The sequence below is a fragment of the Heterodontus francisci genome, chromosome 3 (assembly GCF_036365525.1).
Source record: "Heterodontus francisci isolate sHetFra1 chromosome 3, sHetFra1.hap1, whole genome shotgun sequence".
Lineage (NCBI taxonomy): Eukaryota > Metazoa > Chordata > Chondrichthyes > Heterodontiformes > Heterodontidae > Heterodontus > Heterodontus francisci.
Window position 1 is genome coordinate 16,949,022 of NC_090373.1, and position 5,450 is coordinate 16,954,471.

A 5,450-nucleotide genomic window follows, 5' to 3' on the forward strand; every position below is an offset into this window, starting at 1 on the left:
TGGGAGCAGGACTGGAGGCAGCTATGTGATGAAAATACTTGCGCCAGCCGGCGTTTCAGCTGCTAGCCAGTTTCATCAGGGCAGGGGGAGGCTGGCCCCGAAAACCAGCCCAATCCATTAATGCATGCAATGAAGGTTGTTAAAGAGCTCATTGAGAGCTCGTTGAGGGTAACATTCAGATTTTGGTGGAGGCGGACAGGCTGCACTCTGGGTCAGGGCAGACCACGTGCATGACGGTGGCAACACAGCGGGCGGCCAGTCGTGGCAGTCTCAATAAATTAGGCAGACGCATGAAATGGAGAATGGCTCGGGGGACTTGGCAATTGGGTCTGCGTAGGTAGCGGGGAGAGTGTTCAGCACACGCTCGGTCACTGCAGGGGCTCATCACCCTCCTGGCATTGCGGTAGGATAAGAGGAGGGGCAAGAATTCCAGACACAATTAGGGGGCCACCTGATTGCAAGGAAGGAAGCAGCTGGCATTAGAAGCACGACTGTCAGATTTTGGATCCAGTGGCGATGAGGAGCAACATCCTCCGCAGGAAGGGCACAACCCCTGGCATCAGGAGGGCAGAGGAGCGGGACAAGGGACAGGATGGCAATGGAGGCCATATCCTCAGCATAGGATGTACCACCGTAGATGGAGCTACCTGGTATGTTGGAAAACCAGTGCCCGCAGGAGACTGTGACTCTCCAGGCAAATGGTCACAGAGATTTGTGGCCTTGTCGCAAAAGTCTTCACACCTTTCAGCACTGCTTACCATGCCCTGCCAACAGCAGTCAAAGTCACTGTAGTCCTGAACTTCTTTGCCTCAGGCTCCTTCCAGGGGTCAGTGTGCTGTCTAGCAAGTGGCTGCACTCCACTGCATCTCGCAGGTTCGTTATGCCTCATTTGCAAGAGCTGAACAGTACATTCAATTCCAGACAGATGGGACCTCACAGGCACAAAGGGTAGTGGGTTTTGCCTCCATCGCTGTATTTCCCCCAGATGCTTGATTACACCCATCAAGGCACCTAGTGATCAGCCAGTGAGATTTATCAGCAAGAAGGACTTCCACTTCTTCAATGTTGAACTGCTCTGTTACCAGAACAAGAGGTTCCTGCTTGTGTACGCTTGCGTATCTGGCAGCTGCCATGACTCCTTCATCCTCTAGCAGTCCAGCGTGACGTAGCACTTCATTCCACTGCTCCAAACTATGTGGTTGGATTTTAGGGACAAGGGGTATCCCTTCAACAGATGGCTACACACTTCTTTACAAAAACCCGAGATAATGGCACACGGGTGCTATAACCAAAGTCATCTACTCGCTAGGAGCACCATCAAGCAGGCCATCGGGCTTCTGAAGATGGGATTACGTTGTCTGGACTGGTTGAGTGGTGCCCTGCAGTACACTCCTTCAAGGGTCTCGCGCATTGTGCAGATCTGCTGCACTCCTGACGTCCATTTCCTGATTCTGGAAGTAAAATCAAGCCCCAAGTGTTTTCTCTTAAAAGGGCGACACCAATACAATAGAAGGGAAGATGGGACAGTAGATGGTAAAGCTTAATGCCATTGTGATGCGTTGGGTTCTCCCATTAAGAGCTATTCCACTAGAATTACAGGAGGCCATGGTCTATCCAAGCAAGACAAAACAAAAGAGGAGTAACAAACGTTTAATTAAAATAACTAATTTAAAAACTGAAATTAGAACAATAATTCAATACCTTGACCACCAGTAACAGTGTCGAGTGAGCAGGCAGACACCAGGCACTGCTGCTTATAGGTCACACCCGAGAGCACCCCATTGCATTAGAGCTGAGCAAGCAGTCAGAGACAATCAATTGGTGCTACTTTGAGAGGCCTGGCAACATTTTGCCAATAGGCTGAATCCATTTCCATTGGGACTCATCAGTAGACACCTGAAATTCATAGGGCAGCAGGATGCAGCCAACTCATTCCTAACACAACGAAAATAACAAAGCCAAATCAATTCAGGAGAAATCAGAATGAAAATGGATAGGAAAGCTAGCCATTCTGAACCACAAAACAGGCATTCTTTAAAAAAAAGTTAATTGGTGAATTTTGTAAAACTGAAAGTCAAAAGATCTATTTATCCAGGTAGTGCCAGAAACCAATGGAGTCAATGTCTGAACAGGACTCTTCTCTCAAAACTGCAGAATAGTGCATTAAATAATGTTCTATGAGTCAGCAGGCAGCTAAAGCCTTGGCTACTATCAGAGTCATTACATCACCTCAGTGTCCTGGTCATAAACTGAGCACTAGGCAAAAGGAAACTTGATACCCAGTCAAACAAATTGACATTTGATGATCATATTTTCTATTCAGTCACATGATACCTTGGAAATAATTTGAGCCTGAAATTGATAGAAGCAATTCCTGGTTGTGTCAGTAAACGCAGCCATAAAAAACAAATACCAGCGGTATTCTTTCAATAAGGGTTAAAAGCAGGTGATTGTACTTTCCTTATTGAAAGGGGTTTGTTTGGTCTTATTCTTGAGAGACTAATATAGTTAATTAGGTTAACAGTCTAAATGTAAATACCAGTTGCTATGTTTACAGACACTAATGGGAAGTGATTCATAGTTTGGTCCCAGCCATTCGGTAAGAACTGAAGAATTGTTTATATTACTTTCAGACCCAAATTACTTGGCAATAAAATGAGTTGACGGATGTGTGTGAATGTGGCTTTGCATTACCTTAAAACTACAAAGCTTTATTCGATTGTATTTTTGCTTGGTTATAGCACTTCAAGGGGTACAAGAAAAAATGCACATCAAGCCAAAGAATGAGAGATTATAAGGGAAGACTTTGGTAAAAGAAAAAAGGGAAGACTTTGGTAAAAGAAAAAAAGAAAGACTTGCATTTATATAGCACCTTTTACAACAACCAGATGTTTCAAAGCGCTTTACAGTTGTAATGGTCACTGTTGTAATGCAGGAAACGTGGCAACTAATTTGCACACAGCAAATTTCTGTGATGTTGATTGAGGGATAAATATTGGCCAGGACACTGGTGAAAACTCCCCTGCTCTTCTTCAAAATAGTGCCATGGGATTTTTTACATCCACTCAAGCAGCAGTTGGGGCCTCAGTTTATAAAGATGGCACCTCTGTCAGTGCAGCCTTCCCTCAGTACTGCATTGGAATGTCAGACTAGAGTTTTGTGCTCAAGCCCTGGAGTGGGACTTAAACCTGGAACCTTGTGATGAAGAAGTAAGAATTCTATTAACTGAGCCAGCTGGATTTTAAGGCAATTCCGAAAGGAGAGGAGGGACATGGATAGGTGGAGAGGTTAAGGGAGAGTATTTTAGACCATAGGGCTAGCTGGGTGAAGGTACGGCCACCAATGGCGGGGTGAAGGGAGGGGCATTAGAATGGAGTGCTCAAGGATAGTAAGTGGAGGTTGTAGCACTGGAGGAGGTTACAAAGATAAGGAGGGCCCAAAACCATGGACTAATTGTAACACAAGGACAAGAATTTGAACATTTCATTGGATGACCAACAACCAATATAGGTCACTAAAATAAAAGCAAAATACTGCAGATGCTGGAAATCTGAAATAAAACCAAAAAATGCTGGAAATACTCAGCAGGTCTGGCAGCATCTGTGGAGAGAGAAGCAGAGTTAACATTTCTGGTCACTGACCCTTCTTCAGAACTGACAAATATTAGAAATGTAAAAGATTTTAAGCAAGTAAAGTGGAGGGGTGGGGTTGCTTCTCTCTCCACAGATGCTGCCAGACCTGCTGAGTATTTCCAGTATTTCTTGTTTTTAAGCCAATATAGGTCAGCGGGCACTGTGATGATGGATAAACAAAACCCAAAGAAACTAGCTGAGTTTAGTTACACCACCAGTGTAATTAACGAGGAAGTGTAATTTGATGTAATCAGGCTGTAAGGTTCTCTCTTCATGGTTAAAAGCAGAACTCAACAATCTATAGTGGTTCAACATAGCCCAGAACTAATATTCATGGTAGACTCGACTGATTTCAAACGTCTGCATGTCATTGACCTGGTGGACGTGCTAATATTCACTTCATGTTTTATGTTTGCACTAACGTAAAAGAGCACAGATAGCACAATTTTTGATGCAGGGATCAGCAATTTATTGAAGCTAGCCAATAGACATATGAGCCAAATTTGCTTTCCTACATCAATCTCATTAGTACAGATGTTCAAAATTAGGTGTTTCTAGATACATTTGCCAACAATATCAAAATAATTGACAAAATCCCAGTTCCCTATTGCTGAGCCAGAAATCAATCTGTTTTATTTTGTTGGCTAGATTCATGTTGGTCAACTATGAAAGCACCAGCAATCACTTCAAGTGAGTTATGCCAATAGATGCATATCCATTGATTAGGAATGTTCGGAGGGGGCTTAGCCCAGTATGAATGTGTGTGTCTAAAATGCAAGGTCTCAGCAATTCAAATAGAGATTGGAATGACTGTCACCCTGGGGTTTTGTGGATTAAGCACAATAATCCTTTTGAGTGTGAGTTCATCTGTGTTGTAACTAAGCAGTATTGAAAATAAGGAGCTAGTCCTGGGACCAGTTTATGATAAGGAGTGTCTGAGTGCTTGACAGCTGTGGCTCAGTGGTAGCATGCTCACCTTTGAATCAAAAAGTTGTGATTTCAAGCCTTAGTCCAAAGACTTGAGCATAAAATCAAGACTAGTACTCCAGTGAAGCTCTACACTGTTGAAGATGCTGTCTTCCAAATGAAATGTTAAACTGAAGTTCTGTGTACTGTCAGGAAAACCCTATATGCCAAATGGGAAATATTAATTTCATTGGTTGGAAACTTAGACTTTTAATGGAAAAAATCCTATAAGTTAACTTTTAAAAATCTAGCAACCAAGATGGCCACTGCAACTTGCATTTCAAATACCTGGAGTTTGTAAATTTGAATGCTAGTAGTTGGTTGGGACAAAAAAACTCACTCCTTAGATCCACCTTTGGGATATATCTGTTCTGCTTTGCTGATAGATCTCTTTGCACCATGTTGTTGGGTTCTCTGGTGTGCTGGAAGATAACGTTCATCAACTTTAGTGGTTGTACAGTCGAAGGTGCTTGAGTCATTGATGTGTAAGAGTAATATACCTGCATGGTAGCCCCTCTGTTCTGACATGAAAGAGCTGTATTACTCCAGGCTGTTTTTCTGCCCTTGGGACTTTGCTGCTCTGCAGACATGTTTATCAAAATCAGTCTGGTTTAAATGTTGAATAAAATGTGAGACTGAAGACAAACGGTCTGACAAGAAGCCCAGCCAGAGCAACTGAGGCTAAATGAGTAGCTGAGTCAGATGATCCTCATTAGCGAGCCATTCAAAGTCATTCTGAGGCATTCATAAGTGGCGACTTCCCTGCGGGGGCTTACGCACTGGCAGCCCCACGTGAGGAGTTTTGGGTTTTTAGACTTTGGACCTCATTAAAAATAAAAGGGATTGATAGAA

The 5,450-nt window shown here is 43.3% G+C and overlaps 1 non-coding gene across 1 annotated transcript; it reads left to right on the plus strand.

The window, feature by feature from the left end:
• Nucleotides 1-4,931: 4,931 nt before the first annotated feature.
• Nucleotides 4,932-5,189, plus strand: LOC137368137 (small nucleolar RNA SNORA53). Its single transcript, XR_010974366.1, has one exon. It is a non-coding gene; the product is annotated as a small nucleolar RNA SNORA53 (small nucleolar RNA).
• Nucleotides 5,190-5,450: the final 261 nt, after the last annotated feature.